This window comes from Eutrema salsugineum, unplaced genomic scaffold (genome assembly GCF_000478725.1).
Source record: "Eutrema salsugineum unplaced genomic scaffold, Eutsalg1_0 scaffold_4, whole genome shotgun sequence".
NCBI classification, from domain to species: domain Eukaryota; kingdom Viridiplantae; phylum Streptophyta; class Magnoliopsida; order Brassicales; family Brassicaceae; genus Eutrema; species Eutrema salsugineum.
In genome coordinates this window covers 7,317,631-7,335,065 of record NW_006256686.1, presented here as the reverse complement: position 1 = coordinate 7,335,065, position 17,435 = coordinate 7,317,631, and the positions used below count along the sequence as shown (strand labels likewise).

Here is a 17,435-nt window from a genome sequence, read left to right as displayed (position 1 = left end):
ACTACTAATTTTTTATTATAAATTTATTTCATCTAATGTTAGATTTAACTTTATTTGTGATTTAGAGTAAATTACAAAAAAAAATCAAATAAGTGGCATATTTATCAGCTTTAAGAAGGTAAGATTTGAAAATTTAGATATGTATTGTAGTCTAATGAATTTGGAGACGATCAAGTTAGTTTTGGTCAAACTTCATAGAGTCTTATTTTCATTTGAGTATGTAACTAGAGATATTGAGTGGCTTGACTATGTAGACTATAAAAAAAAATCCGTTAAAAAATTTGGTTAGTGGTGTTTTTAAAAAAAAGTTTAGTTCGCAATAATAGAAAAATTTATGTTTTAGAATGAAAATTTTGTTATTTACTCTTATTTTTATTTATTTAGGATAATATTTATTATTAGTGGTTTTGTACGAAATAAGCACATAACCACTGTTGTATATATAGGTTTTATAAAAAGTAATAACCCATAATATAATGGCAATAATGTTGTATTAAAATTTGCATAATATAAAACAAGAACACCAATATATATATAGGTTTTATAAAAAGTAATAACCCATAATATAAGGGCAATAATATTATATTAAAATTTGCATTCAACTTTCATTTATTACAAAAATCAAAAAAAAAAAAATTCGTCTATAGTTTAAAGGAACCGGCGAAGAAACTAGTTACTGAAGTATTAAAAAGAAACAGTCAAGATGCCATATCTTGCATTGTTGTCCGGTTTAAATGATTCGTTTGGTTCCAGTTTAGTTTGATCTGGTTCTTGGTTACATCTGCATTCTCAAGAATAGGAGGTTTATAGGATTTATTTATACTAGTTTGACAAACCAGATGATTTATAATATAAAATACTTCACAAATTACAAGAACATTTGATTGTAAGTTTCTTTTTAGAAAAAAATTCATGGATCTATTAATGTTATTTTTAAAGTGAAAGTTATCTGTGTATTCAGAAAGTAATACACTATGATTTGAAGTTTTGTAGTTCAAAAAATATATTGGTAAAACATTTTCTGTATTTCCTACAAATGACATGACAAGATCACAAACTTGCAATACTTAAAATGAAGTCTACTTTTTATAGCAGCAAATTCACGTCCTGGTTTTTTTAGTAGCAACCTTACATCCTGCAACTCTAACTGGTCTTTCTTGACTCTAAAAAATTCACAGTGAATTTCCTTGAGTAATTTCAGAACATTGGCCAATCCACCGTCGCTTTCACTCTCGTCTCTCTTCTCCTCTGAGTAAGGCTTTGAATCTTATTGGCCATCATGCTCTAAAATAATTGTACTTGCTGATCTCCACAAGGTTACTCTTGTGATGGGTCCAAACACTAGCCGTATCATCCACAACGAGCACTTATGAATTTGGAGAATATCTATTACAAAAGTGGCAAATTTATCAGCTTTAAAGAAGTAAGATCTGAACATTTAGATATGTATCGTAGTTTTATGAATTTGGAGACGATCAAGTTAGTTTTATTCAAACTTGATAGAGTTTTATCTTCATTTGAGTATGTAACAAGAAAAATTGAGTGACTTGACTATGTAGACTATCGATAAAAATCCGGTTAAAAATTTGATTAGTGGTGTTTAAAAAAAAAAAGAAGTTTAGTTCGCAATAAGGGAGAAATTTATGTTTTAGAATGAAAATTTTGTTATTTACTCTTATTTTTATTTATTTAGGATAATATGTGTTATTAGTGATTTTGTACGAAATTAGGACAATAATATTATTAATTTTGCATGAATTTACGTCTTTTTATTTAATACCACATATGAGCTCCGTATCATTAAGCAAAACTCTGTCCATGGTGCTGATAGATTTAGAAGTGGTTTGGTTTCTGGATAGAGAAGATGCTTTCTGTAAACAAATACAATGGGCCTGTTCTTTTCTTTGCCGCTGCGGCTGCGACTGCGACAACCGAAAATAATTACAATGAAGACAACAATTTGCCGCTGAATGACCGCAGGTGCTGTTGAAGTTGATCGCAGGTGTGCTCGCGACGTCTCTCGGTGGCCGCTGGAACTTATTGTCATATAAGTCCAAGCCCATCTGATTTGAAGAGAACATTTGCTTTCTTTTTTTTTATCATCTTCCTAATACATTAACATTTTCCTTTTATACTCATATGTGTTAGCGATGATTTTGATCAAAGCTTTAGAACTTGAATGAGAACACAAACACTTTACTTTGGGTAGATGAGCATACCTTTTTTTTTTTATCTTTTTTATTGATTTAATAGGAAATAAAAACAACGGTGTTAGACTATCGTCTCCTACAAAATAGGAAATTAGAATGAAGATGTAGCTGCGCTTGAAGCAATTGCTGTACCAGATGAACTGAAGAATGGAATGTCACAGGCATGGAGTACGTGACAAGCGAAGCATTTGGAATGAGGAGCTGGACGAGTAGCTGAGCTGGACCAGTAGGAATGGGAGACTTGGAATGGAAGCAAAGCTGGATGAGAATAGCGGAGCAAATCAGGAAGAATGGAAGATTTTCTTAAACATGCAAATGTTTAAAGAAATAGGAAATATGCATCAAGCGACAAAAATGAAAGCTGTGGTGTAGAGTTTTGGCGAGTATAGCCACATAGTCTACTAGGTATAAGTAGACGTGTTAAAGCATTGTAAGTGCTTAACACAACTACTAGAGAGGACTTAGCATAAGGGTGAGAGATTCGAGTATTAGGATATGCATCAAGGGTTAAGGGTTTTTCTAGGGCAGTTCTGAGATCAAGTATAGATCGAAGAACGGAGAGAGAGCTAGGGCGACAGATCAAGGTGTGTCTTGAGTCTGTCCTAAATCATGTTTGAAACTTGTAAGGTTTATCAACAGATTTACTAGCAATAAAGTTCAGTTAAAAGAAAAACTCTGCGATAAGTTGTGTTGTTGTTCTTGAACTAAGACTCTTGCGTTTACAATTGGTATCAGAGCGGTCATCGTTAACTTGAAAACATGTGAGGTTCTGCGGAGATGGAGAGTTATCAAGAACTTGTAAAAAATTCAAAAGTGATTTTGAATGCTGGAAGCTACGGTTTATGGAAGGCGGGGATGCGTTCACTCATAAGAGGAATCGATCCGTTGGCATGAAAGTCGGTTCTAGTTAAGTGGGAAGAACCAAAGAAGAAGAATGATGCTGGAGCTGACAAGCCCAAACCAAAAGAAGAATGGACTGATGATGAGAGCAAAAGATTCAAGTACAACTCAAAGACGTTGACAACTATTCACTGTAGCATATCAGCTGAGACCTTCAAACTAATTCAGAAATGTGAGACAGCCAAAGAAGCGTGGGACATACTGCAGATACAGTTTGAAGGGACGACAAAGGTTCAGAACTCAAAGAAGGACATGTTGGCTTCACGATTTGAGAACCTGAAGATGGAAGAACACATTACCGACTTCAGTTCAGGAGGCTACAACGCTTGGGAATCATTACAAAGACAAAAAGCTGGTGAAGAATTTTTTGAGGTGTCTCCCGTCAAGGTTTATGGGATACAAGTCAGCTCTGAGTGTGAATCAGGACACCGAGTCTCTAAGCTTTGAAGAGATCGTTGGAATGCTGCAGGCTCATGAGATGGAACTCGATGGTGTTAAGAAGCAGAAGGGATTGGCCCTTTCATCTGTCCATGAAACCAAGTCATCAGAAGAAGAAAATTGTGAGGATGCATTAGGGTTACTGGTGAAAAGATTTGACAAGGCCCTAAGACGAGCTGAGAAGTCGTATGGTCAGAAAAAAGATGTACCAGGCAAACACTCAAAGGAAACCAGTGAAAAAGGGAGTGATGTTCAGTGCTAAGAGTGCAAAGGGGTTGGGCACTTTAAGACTGAATGTCCTACCATTAAGCGAAGGAAGATTCAGTGCTTCGGATGCAAGGGTTTTGGTCACACACAGCTTGAATGTGTGAATGATCAAAGCCGCAGGAAGGAAGGATCCATGCTACCAGAGGAAGATACTGAAGATGACAATGATGAAGACACCGTGGAGGAAGTGAACAAATTTGTCTCTTTCATAGGCATCACAGAATTCGAGGAAAGTGTGATTGCTTCAGATGCTGAGTCAGAAGCTGGTGCAGATGATGAGCTGAGCGAGAGCTACAAAGAGGTCCGTGAGACTCTGATCAAAATTGGCAAAGAAAACGCTGACCTACAGAAGTAAAATTTTCGGCTCGAATCAAGAGTGGAGGTCCTGCAGAGGGAGTTGGAAGCGGCTCAGAAACTGAGTCAAGAAAGTGTCACGCTGATAAAAGAAAAGCTGAACTTGGCAAAGAAAGCAGAGCAGCTGGAGCACGATCTGAGTCAGGAGAAAGGGATAGCCAACAATCTGATGGGAAAGCTCATTGAGCAACGCAAGAAGATTCACATGTTCGCTCGAACTAAACAACTTGACCAGATCTTAAGCTACTCTCGGAGATCTGATGTGCGTAGAGATTTGAGATATGATGCTCGAACCATGGTGGAGATAGGTGCTACCAAGTTTGTCTCAGGAGGTATAACTAAGCCACAAGAGGGAAGCTGGAACAACGTGGTAAGAAGCGACACTGTGAAGGGTGACTCAGCTGCGTCAACATCAAAGAGAGAAGGTTTGCCGATGAGACTAAGTGGATGCTTCTACTGTGGAAAACCGGGGCACATCAGAAATCACTGCTATTGGTTCTGGAAACAAGTAAAAAAGCTGAAGGAACTCGGAAGGTTCACCTGAAATGGTTTCAGAAACCAAATTTGGGTTAAGAAAGCTGATCTAAGACAAGCCACTCAAAGACAACCTCAACGTGGAGTACCGATGCACTGGAATTCACAAGGAAGGAATCCGGGCTTAGGCTTCAAGTGCAACATGGCCTTAGTCACAGAAGATGAGGATCAGTCTGCTGCATGGTATTTCGATAGCGGTTGCTCTCGACACATGACTGGTACCAAAGGGTTCCTTCAGAGTTTGAAAAAGATTAAAGAAGGTAAAATCACGTTTGGAGATGGAAGCATTGGTGCAATTCAGGGAAAAGGCAGGACGAGGGAAACCGGTCAACCTCAGCTAGTAAATGTCTATCTGGTGCATGGACTGCTAGCAAACCTCATCAGTATTAGTCAACTGTGTGGTGTGGGGCTGACTGTCGTGTTCACAAAAAGGGACTGCAAGGCTGTGGATGAGGTCGGCAAGATCATCCTGTGAGGGATCAGATCAGGAAATAACTGTTACATGTGGGATACTTCTTCCAAAGGAGAAAAGTGCGTCACAGCACGCGATGACCTTCACCTGTGGCATCAACGATTGGGGCACATGAACATTAGGAATCTTACCAACCTTGTCGATAAAGAGATTGTCAGAGGAGTGCCTAAAGTCAAGGTAGCTGATAACTCGGTGTGTGGTCCATGTACTCAAAGCAAGTTAAAGTACAACACAAGAGGTTACCTGATGTACAGTCAAAAGCAGTTCTTGATCTTGTTCACATGGATCTGATGGGACCGGTGCAAACAGAGAGTTTGGGTGGCAAGCGTTATGTGTTCGTCCTTGTGGATGATTTTTCTAAATTCACCTGAGTTAGGTTCCTTCGAGAAAAGTCAGAGACAGCTGAGAGCTTCAGGATATGGGCGTTGCAACTCATGAATCAGCGCGGTAGCATAAAGAACATCAGGAGTGATCATGGTGGCGAGTTCGAAAATGAATTCATGAAGTTTTTTTGTGAAAGCCATGGGATTGCTCACCAGTTCTCAGCACTCAGGAGACCACAACAGAATGGGGTTGTTGAACGAAAGAACAGAACACTGCAGGAGATGGCACAGGCAATGATGCATGGGAACCAGTAAGACACCTTACAAACTATGGAAAGGGAAAACTCATAATTTGAGTTACTTTCATGTTTTTGATTGCAGGTGCTACATTCTTAATGACAAGGACTATCTTGGAAAGTTTGACTCAAGAAGCAATGAAAAAATATTCTTGGGATACTCAGGAAACAACACTGCGTTCAGGGTCTTCAACATCAGATCAAAAGTGCTAATCGAGTCAGTGAATGTGGTGTTTGACGACTATGCCCATACCAGGTGGGAAGGAACTGCTACAGCCGGTGACTCAGACGAAGGGGCGGAAGATCAGGTAGCAGCTCCCACAGGAGAAAGTGGTCAAACAGTTGTAGCTCCATCATCTAAAGTTCAGCAAGTTCACAGGAATCACTCACCCTCAGACCTCATTGGTGATGTGAATGAAGGAAGGAGGACTCGTGGGGTTCAGATGGACTTCAAAAGGATGGTTGGTAAGTTCTCGGAGATGGTTCTATTTGCTTGTTTCGTCTCTGTCATCGAACCACGAGATGTGAGACAGGCACTCAGTGATGAATTCTGGATCATTGCCATGGAATAGGAGCTGGAGCAGTTTGTGCGCAATGACGTGTGGAAGCTTGTCCCAAGACCTTTAAAAGGCAATGTAGTGGGAACCAAATGGATCTTCAAGAACAAGATTGATGAGAATGGAGTGGTGGTTCGCAACAAAGCAAGGCTGGTCGCACAAGGGTTCTCACAAATCGAGGGAGTCGATTTTGAAGAAACATTTGCACCTGTAGCACGACTTGAATCAATCAGGCTGTTTTTAGGGATGGCATGTATCCTAAACTTTAGGGTATATCAGATGGATGTCAAGAGTGCATTTCTTAATGGAGTACTCCAAGAAGAAGTGTATGTGGAGCAGCCAAAAGGGTTCGAAGATGCTCAGTATCCACAACATGTGTACAAGCTGAAGAAGGCGCTTTATGGCTTGAAGCAAACTTCACGGGCATGGTATGAGTGACTCACTGGATTTCTGGTTGAACAATGATATGTTAGAGGAAGTGTTGACAAGACCTTGTTCATCTATGAGCAGAATGGACAGATCATGATTGTTCAAATCTACGTGGATGACATCATCTTTGGTGGAACCGCTCAGTCACTTGTGGATCAATTTGTTAGAAGCATGACTCAAGAGTTTGAGATGAGTATGGTGGGTGAGCTACGATACTTTCTGGGTCTGCAAATAATTCAATCCGAAGACGGGGTGTTCATATCACAGAGCACATATGCAAATAACTTGCTTACACGATTCAAGCTTGATCAGTGTAAGGAAGCTAATACCCCAATGAGTACTACAACCAAGTTAACTTGGGATGAAGATGGGACAGATGTCGTCCCCACTGTGTATCGAAGGATGATTAGAAGCGTGTTGTATCTCAGAGCAAGTAGACCGGATCTGTGTCCAAGTGTGGGGATCTGTGCTCGATATCAGGCAAAACCCAAGCAGCCACATCTCGAAGCAGTGAAGAGAATCATCAAGTATATCAAAGGGACCGTTGAGTTGGGTATCAGGTATTCCAAGGGATCGAACAAAAACTTGGTGAGATACTGTGACGCGGACTGGGCAGGAAGTGTAGACGATTCGAAAAGCACAAGTGGAGGTTGTTTCTTTCTTGGGAACAATCTGATTTCGTGGTTGAGTAAGAAGCAGAATTATGTCTCACTGTCTACCGAAGAAGCAGAATACATTGCTATGGGGAGCTGCTGCAGTCAATTATTGTGGATGAAGCAGATGTCTGCAGACTATAGGATAGATTCTGGACCACTAGTTCACTGTGACAACAAAAGTGCTATCAGTATTTCAAAGAATCCGGTGCAGCACTCTAGGACCAAGCATATTGATATAAGGCACCACTTTATTCGTGAGGTAGTGGAGGAGAAACAGGTAGTGATAGAACTTATTGTCACTGATTTGCAACTGGCTGTTTACTAAACCCCTGGATTTTTATTTTGTCACCCTTAGAAACTCTATTGGGATTTGCAGTATGTACTTGTTTCTAAAGTGTGCAGGACTGATACAGAAACTGACTCATGAGGCACTCAAGGTTTAGATTCAGTCAGAAGTCATGGTTCTGATGGAAAAGAGCTGCCTCAACTGTCGTCGTACCTTGACTTCAGTACAGGTTTCTCAAAGTAGAAGGAAAGCTGAGCTAGTTTCGGAGAAGTCAAGTGATGAAACTAGCTCATTGCACTCAAACCAAGAAGGGAGAATAAAAAAAAAAAAAAAGAAAAGGGGAAAAGAGGGGTAGATCGCAAATAAAATCAGTTGATCCCCTCAAAAGGAAGGTTCTCCCCTGGTACGAAAAGTTTTCTTCATCTGTGGATAAAAGTTGAAAACTGGCAAAGGGGTCGATAAAGGCAGCTGGGTGTGAAAGTTCGCCCGTGAATTAGGATGGACAGACTCTTATGAATCAAAACAAGCTGAAGGTGTCTTGTAACTTAGATGCTGTGTCAAGTTCCAGTGCACTTCAAAGGAAAATGGTAAAAATGTGTACAAAAGGTTGTTTTTCAAAAGCCAGTGCATAAGTGATAGTTGGAATGTCACTAAATGCTTTCTCTCACCGGCTTATGAGTGAATGTGCCTGTGAATATTGATGGTCTAACATGTGTGTGTGCCTTTGATTCAGTTTGTGTTCCAGTACCTCTGTTACAGGTGAAACAGGAAAGTGTGCCAGAATTTTTCTAATCTTTGTGGGTTTACAAAGACACTCTGCGTGTTGGGCCTAATTCGAGAAAAAGGCCCACAAAAGGCAATGAAAGTTGAAAAGACGTGGGAAAATGGAAAGTGGGGGAGTTACTTACAGAGAGTGGGGATCCGAAAAATCAGCATCACTTTCTGTTTTAAACCCTAAATCTTTTCTTCAAAAGGCAAATCACGAAGAGAGACATCAATGATGAGAGGAACTCGAAGAGGGCTAATTGGTGTTCGATCTAAGGCAAAGATGACACATGCTGATGGAGATGCACAGAGGCCTCATTTAATCGATGAGCACAGTGACGAAAGAGAAAATCCAACTGATGCGGTTGCTGATCAAAATCTCGAGGCATCAGTTGGTCCAGCAGATATTGCAGGCTTGTTTGCCACTGCAAATGATGTAGATGAGCAAAGTGGGTCATCGGCGAACCCTGAGGAGAAGGCGGATGGCGGAGAAACCAAGGGTGACTCCGAAGTTACCCACAAAATCGAGGATGATAAAAACAAGGAATCTGATGCTGTGAATCTTCCAGCAGTACAAGAATCAGCAAATCCACCCACCGCTCCTGAGTTGGCCGCACAGGCTCAAGAAGAGGAGACAGCATCCGCCGCTGAGGCGTCACCAACCTCAATCTCGGTGAAAGAACAGGCTGCGAAAGCAGCTCGCAAAAGAAATACGCTGAAGGCACTGGGTCTTCTAGCTCCATCGAAGAAACCCAGAGTGAACCGTCTCCGGTGCCGAAAGCAGAACCTGAGCCAGTCCCTGAATCGACGCCAAGAACGCAGACCAAAAAGGCCTGATCTCGCAAAGAACAGCCATCTCCCGATCAAGCAAGGTATGATCACTTTGCTACACGATAACTTTGGTGTGAGAGAACTGTCGATGTAGGTGAGAAGGATGAATGAGGATTCATCAAAGACCGCAGGTGATTCAGGAATTTTATGCAAGGCTTCCTGGTGAGCTATCCTCTGATCCAGATCAGGAGATTCGGGTCAAGCTGAGGGATTTTGAGTACTGCTTCTCCCTTGCGTGGATCAATCGTGTCCTCAATTTGAACCCACTTAGCGAGGCTGAGGTTCAAGAAGAGTCAGTTGGTGAAGCAGTACGAGGTGGAAGTGGCTGGAGTAGGCTGAGTATTGCCAAGCATTTGTGAAAGGTGGAAGTGGCTGGAGTGGGCTGAGTACGAGGAATCTCCCACCGGTTTTTGCTGCCTTGATTGTCATCACGGCATACAACTGGATTCCCTCAACAAACAAGAATCACATCTCTGAGGAACGTGCTCGACTGCTGTACAAGCTGAGTCATGGTGTGTGGGTGGACTTCGGATGGCTGGCCTTGAAACAGACTCTTCTGATGAGCAAGATCATCAAAAAGGACACTCGCTGGCTGGTGTTTGATAACACCGGATTTTGACCATTTTTATGGATCATTTTAATATCTTTTACAGGTGTTTTTACTCTATTTTCAAAGGTTTTCAAAGGATTTCTATGTTTCCGGATTTTAAAAGACTTTTCAGGTAATTTGGGACAAAGAGACACAAAATAGAACAAAAAGACTCTTTTGGATAAATGCAGACCATCAGAACTCTCATGGAGAGACGAAGACCTTCTCACCGTCTGATCACCCTCGAAATTGGACAACTTATAGAAGAATCAACCAGCTTTCAAATGCACTTGGTTTGGAGACATTCCAACGGTTGGATCTCAAGATATTCCATTAGCCCCGGAGCCACTCGAAGTCGGTCAGCAACTCACGCGACCGCGACCAACAAGCTATTTGCCGCGGTCAGAAGCTTCCCGACCGCGGCCAACAAGCCAATCCCCGCGGTCACAACACTCCCGACCGCGGCAATCAATCTCCGAGTTAAAGCCCACTTATCTGAAGCCCAAAGTCATTCTCAGCCTCAATTCCGGAACCCTAGAGACCATGGAGTATTGGAGACTATAAATACATGTCATTTAGGTCGTTTTTGAAAAAAACCCTTCATACTTTACAGAAACCCTTTTCCTTTAGCCGTTTTTATGTGATTTTTGTAGAAGATTGTTCAAGTCCGAGTTCTTCAATAGAGAAGCTTTCTTTATCTCTTTTCTTTACTGTTTTTCATTATTTTTTTAAAACCAATGATGATGTCGAACTCAGCCATGTCTGAGTATATCCCGAGTTGGGCTTAGGGTTCCCGAAAGGGGCTCTCATAATCGATTAAGACATCTAGGTTTATAGATCTGGGATTTCGACCTGTTCTCTGTTTATTCTTGTTCTTATTGCATGTATGCTTGATTGATCACCTAGTATCTGATCTAGATAGTTAGTGTTGCGAAAGTTTTCATTAAGTATCAGCCCTAGAATGAAACAGGCAATTTTTCCGTAGGAGTGGAAACCTACCTGCGGCGAGATCGTGAGTATTGACGAGTCTTGTGCAGCTCTTGCGTTCTCTCCCTTCCAGGGCCAGAGTGGAAACCTACTGGTCAGGGTTGCGAGAAACAGTTGGTTATGATCACGACAGTGACGTAGTCATACCGCCGTACTCTAGCTCTAGAACCCATATATCGTTATCTGTCAATCCCAATCTATCTACCTTAGTGTTAAAACCGATTATGATCCTTTTGAGTTCCCAAAAGCTCAGCGTTTTTAGCCATAGTTTACAATTCCATCGATTTTTACTTGCTTTCTTAGACCTGCATTTCAATTTCCTTAGTTCATTATTTACTTGCTTTATTTACCTTTCATGCGATATTTTACTTGCCTTATTAGTCTTTCATTCGATATTTGCTTATTCTAATTGCATTTCATTCGATTTTCTTACCTGCTTTTTAGGATAGATTTATTTGCTTTCTTTTGTTTTAGTTTAATCCGCAAGAAAAACAACCAACCTTTAAAACCAATTTAGTCTAGACATAAAGTTAAAAAGCGTAGAAGAATACCAGGCACACAAATCTCTGTGGATTCGATCCCTAAATACTGCAACTGATTAGCTGTGCACTTGCGGCTTTCATTTGTTTTGTTAAGGGTAAAACTTGTTCCCTCACACAGTTGATACGACACATCAAGTTTTTGGCGCCGTTGCCGGGGATTTGTTTCGCTGCCTTTTGCTATTTTTCTTGTTTTAACTTCTGTTCTAGACACCTGATCTCTAGTTCTTTCTTAAAGTTTTTCTGAACTATCTTTCCCTTCTTTTTTTTTTCTCTGAATTGCATGAATACCAGGCGTAGACCTGCAGGAGACATTCCAATTCTAGACGAGATAGACAGACACGAAAGAGAACTTCGAAGACTTAGACGAACGCAAGGAATGGCCAACGACGACCAGCCTGGAGATCCTATTAATCGAAATTTAAATATGGACCAAGAAGGGTCCGAACATGGAAAAAACGAAGAGAATGATCACATAGAAGGTGATCATGCTCGACAAGATGGAGAGGAGGATGAGGTTCTTCCAAGAAACCACCAGAACCGAGAGAGAGAAGGACGTGAAGACCTTGATCCACCCATCAATGCAGTCGATGGTGACCACCCAGCAATGCAGCCAAATGAACGCATTCACCGCCCTATTCCGCCAGCAAATCAACACCGAAGACAAGCCAGGAACCATCGCATAGCTGATTTTGATGCACCTACTCAAAATTTTCAGAATCGATCTGCGATACAAGTACCATTTCTAAACCGGAATGAGTTTGAAGTCAAGCCTCAAATCATCTCATTGGTGAAGCAAAACCAGTTCCATGGAGTTCCTTCTGAGAACCCAATGGACCATATCGAGCATTTTGAAGAAATTTGCAGCATGATGAGAACAAACCAAGTTCCACCTGACTATTTAAAGTGTAAGTTGTTCCCTTTTTCATTAGCAGATAAAGCTCACTGTTGGTTGAAGTCTTTGCCTGCAGGATCGATTACTAATTGGGAAGAATGTAGAACTGCTTTCCTAAACCACTTCTACACTAAGTCAAGGTCGAACAATTTGAGAACGAAGATCTCAACCTTTCAACAAGGGCCAACTGAATCTTTCTATGAAGCTTGGGAACGTTTTAAGGAATATGAACGTGATTGCCCTCACCATGGATTTCATGGATCAAGCCTGCTGAGCACATTTTACCGAGGTTTGCAACCAAAATACAAACTTTCACTTGATACAGCTAGCAACGGAGATTTTGGGCAAAAGACGATAACCCAAGGAAGAGCTCTCATCGAAAATTTGGCTCAAGCCAATAGCAATGACTGTCCTGAATACGATCGATCGATGAAGCAAGCCGGAACAGACAACAAGGAGATAACCGAGTTGAAGAACATGGTAAGCCAGCTTCTGAAGAGCAACAATCGCCCAATCCATGCTTGCGAAACCAACAATGGCGCAGAAGATGAAGGACCTAGTGATATCGATCACATTAATCAAGCATTTTAAGAAGAAGATGTGAACTACGTAGGAGCACTGGTGCCATACCAAAATCGCCCCAACAACAACTTCAACAACAACTTCCGGAATGCAAATTAAAACAATCTCTCTTACCGCAATCCAAATGTGGAGAATCCTCAAGATCAGTACTACCCACCTCAGCAAAAATCCTTCCAAAACAAGTTTCAAGGTGGAAACTTCGGGGGAATAGTACCATATCAACCGCAACAACCATATAACTACCAAGGTACGGGTTTTAATAATCAATTTGTACAACAGCAGGGAGTCACGACGAACCAGCTAGCTTCACAAGTCGGTAGACTTGAACAGTCCATCCAACAACTCGTTATGACGAACGAAAAAGCATCTAAAGACGTGAACGTGAAAGTGGACTGCATGTACAATGATCTGAATGGTAAGTTTGAATCTTTATCTTCGCACGTAAAAAAGTTAGATGTGCAAGTCGCCCAAACAGCCGACTCTATGAAGAGGCAAAGTGGAGTTCTTCCAGGAAGAGTTGAAGATAACCCTAAGAAGTTTTGCAACGCCATAACCACATTGCCCGAAGAAGAGGCCGGAACCGATGGAAAGAAAGAAGAAACCCCAATCTTTGTACCACTGTACAAGGATATCGATCCCAAGCAGCCACCGTTTAAGGTACCTGAACGATCACCATTTCAAAGGCTTACCAAAGCCGATGATCCGGGACGTTTTGTTTTCCAGTGTTTCATTTCAGGAATCAAGTTTACAGACTGCTTGTGCGATTCCGGAGCCAATGTCAACATCATGTCTAAGACATTTGCCGAAAAATTGGGCATAAAAACCTTAAGGACATCGACGGTTAAGGTTATCTTTGGAGATTTATCTCAAAAAGATATTGAAGGGGCGATTCATGATCTACAAGTTCTAGTGGGAGATAAGATTGTTCCAGCAGATTTCCATGTCCTGGAGATGATAAAGACAAGGAGAGGCCACTCATTTTTGGGAGACCATTCCTAGTTACAGTAGGAGCAATAATCGATCACGCAAACCGGCATGCTGTTTTCCTCAATGTGGACAGAAAAAGGTACTATCCTACTATCTTAGATGAATTTCCAAGCAAAGGAAACAGGCCAAAAGAGAAAGAAAAGGAGAAGCCAAAAGCTTTTGCAAAGATCAAGATCATCATTCCACCGGATGCAACAGAAACTAGTGAGGACCAAATCCAGGAGCTGATCGAAAACACAAAAAGGGTTCTGAACAACATTAAAGTCCGAAAGAAGAGTAAAGGTAAGAAGACTTCTCCTCAAGGAGAAGAAGTAAAACCTCCAGCAACCGGAAGTAATAAGGGCACATCAAGTGGAGTGCCATTTAAATCAGCCTGATTCCTAATGCTTACGTCGAGCTAAACGACTTAAAACAAAAGCGCTTAATGGGAGGCAACCTATTTAGGTACTCTTTCTTTTAGTTTTCTTTTCCTTTTTACAATTTATGCTTTCTTTTTCTTTTAAGTTTTAGGTATTTTATAAAACAAAAACACAAAAAAAAAAATCAGAAAATTAGAAAAACCAAGAAGAAAAGGTAGGTTTTTAGTTGCTCGGCCCGGCAAAGACGAGAAGATTGGAAAATAGGCCGCAGGAGTAGGAGCCGCGGTCGCGACCGTTCGACCCGCGGCCAAGGGTGCATCGACCGCGGCACTGTGAACGTGACCACGGCGAGCCCTCAATCACCGCGGTCGCGCGTCTCCTGACCGCGGCCGTTGGTCGTTGAGGTGATGCCACTCCAGCTTTCGAGAGTGCTATTACAGCGATACTACAGGCTGTAGGATTCGATTTCTCATCTGATGATCCACTTTCCGATGTCTGGTATGATCTACTTTATCTCTCTCGCAATCACACTATCTCTCGTGCCGCTTTCAATCCAGACAGGTTTGGTTACAAGTATTGCACTGGCACCGAGGAGCACCGAGTCCGCTTACCTTCAGCATCTATCCTGAGATTGTGCAACGGAGGACGCCCACGATGGACTCCGGTATCCGATGATTTTCTGCCATTTGTACCTCGTCTACCATTCACCATTGGCCAATACATAGTGGCCAAGGCGAAGCGTGATGCAGCTGCGGCCCGTGCTCATTTTCAGCCATCTATTTCGACTGGCCACACCTCATCATCTACATCATCACACACTCATTCCGATCTGGAGCGCAGAGTTGAGAGACAGGGACGACGCTTTGAGCGCGTTGTCACCTTCTTACAGGAGCAGCACCAGTTCGCAGACGACACTTCGGAGGATGAGTGATTGATCAGCACTTCACTACCATCACGGTTCTATCATCATTTTCTTTTCTTTTATCTTATTTTATTTTATTTTGCTTTTATTCACCATATTCTCACCAACTTTTTCACACTGGGGACAGTGTGATTTAAGTCTAGGGGAGGATGTGTATCCCTACTAATCATTTTCTTGCTTTGCTTTTAAATTTCAAGTACTTTTTAAATTTTAATATGTAACCTATTCGACATTAAGTATTTTTCAGGAATGTTTGACGCAAAACTATGATGATTTAGACCTGCACACTTCTACACTATGCATGATAGCTCATTTGTGGTTAGCACTAGACTAGGCGGTAGCTAGAGTACTTGCACTACGAACTCCCACCAGAGGAATTCTATTCATGGAGATTCTTTCTGACAGGACATACTAGCTCATTCTATTTGGACTTAATAATTATATCTAATTTTCTCATCATTGATTTTAGGCAGGCATCGACATACACATCTAGGACGTCTTTTACCATCACTTTTACCACTATTTGTCGTCCTAGATGACCAGTTTATCTTTATCTGGTACCATACCCTAAACCCAAAACCCTTGTTTTCAGTTCTTATGCATTTTCTCTTTAGTTTATATCAGCAGATATGTGCAAATACGTCGGAGAAAAGAGGAGCGACGTAGTTTTCAGTCACTACAAAGGAGACTGAATGGAATTGGGAAGGAAGAGTATCAGAAACATAATAAAGCTTTACAAGACAGATATTAACTGCTAAATTCGTGCTCTCTAAGACTCTATATCTAAAGGTGTTCCCTTATCTTTAAAAAAAAAAAAAACGTGAAAAGGAAAAAAGGGGACAAAAAGCCTAATGAGTCTTAGATTGTCGAAATTTGTGGGGGCAATGAGCAACCACTATTCGTTTAAGGAGCTATTGTTTCGAAAGATTTACAAAAATCTAAGTCTGGGGGAGTTTGGAGAGAACCTGAGGAAGAAGACCATGAATCTATGTCAAGAAGAAAGTGACTGAAAACTGTGGATACCTGATGCGGTGTTGAGTGTCAACTACGTGAGGGAACAAGTTTTACCCTTAACAAAACAAATGAAAGCCGCAAGTGCACAGCTAATCAGTTGTAGTATTTAGGGATCAAATCCACAGAGATTTGTGTGCCTGGTATTCTTCTACGGTTTTTAACTTTATGTCTAGACTAAATTGGTTTTAAAGTTTGGTTGTTTTTCTAGAATTAAACTAAAGCAAAATAAAGCAAATAGATTTATCCTAAAAAGCAAGTAAACAAAATCGAATGAAATGCAATTAGAATAAGCAAATATCGAATGAAAGACTAATAAGGCAAGTAAAATATCGCATGAAAGGTAAATAAAGCAAGTAAATAATGAACTAAGGAAATTGAAATGCAGGTCTAAGAAAGCAAGTAAAAATCGATGGAATTGTAAACTATGGCTAAAAACGCTGAGCTTTTGGGAACTCTAAGGGATCATAATCGGTTTTAACACTAGGGTAGATAGAGTGGGATTGACAGATAACGATATATGGGTTCTAGAGCTAGAGTACGGCGGTATGACTACGTCACTGTCGTGATCATAACCAACTGTTTCTCGCAACCCTGACCAGTAGGTTTCCACTCTGGCCCTGGAAGGGAGAGAACGCAAGAGCTGCACAAGACTCGTCAATACTCACGATCTCGCCGCAGGTAGGTTTCCACTCCTACGGAAAAATCGCCTGTTTCATTCTAGGGCTGATACTTAATGAAAACTTTCGCAGCACTAACTATCTAGATCAGATACTAGGTGATCAATTAAGCATACATGCAATAAAAACAAGAATAAACAGAGAACAGGTCGAAATCTCAGATCTATAAACCTAGATGTCTTAATCGATTATGAGAGCCCCTTTCGGGAACCCTAAGCCCAACTCGGGATCTACTCAGACATGGCTGAGTTCGACATCATCATTGGTTTTAATAAAAGTAATGAAAAACAGTAAAGAAAAGAGATAAAGAAAGCTTCTCTATTGAAGAACTCGGACTTGAACAATCTTCTACAAAAATCTCATAAAAACGGCTAAAGGAAAAGGGTTTCTGTAAAGTATGAAGGGTGGTGTCTAAAAACGACCTAAATGACATGTATTTATAGTCTCCAATACTCCATGGTCTCTATGGTTCCGGAATTGAGGCTGAGAATGACTTTGGGCTTCAGATAAGTGGGCTTTAACTCGGAGATTGATTGCCGCGGTCGGGAGTGTTGTGACCGCGACAA

General features: G+C 41.1%; 1 non-coding gene across 1 annotated transcript; it reads right to left on the bottom strand.

Annotated features, from left to right (window-relative positions):
- Positions 1–12,475: 12,475 nt before the first annotated feature.
- Positions 12,476–12,582, bottom strand: LOC112084804. The gene has a single exon (XR_002898464.1). It is a non-coding gene; the product is annotated as a small nucleolar RNA R71 (small nucleolar RNA).
- Between the last annotated feature and the right edge of the window lie 4,853 nt (positions 12,583–17,435).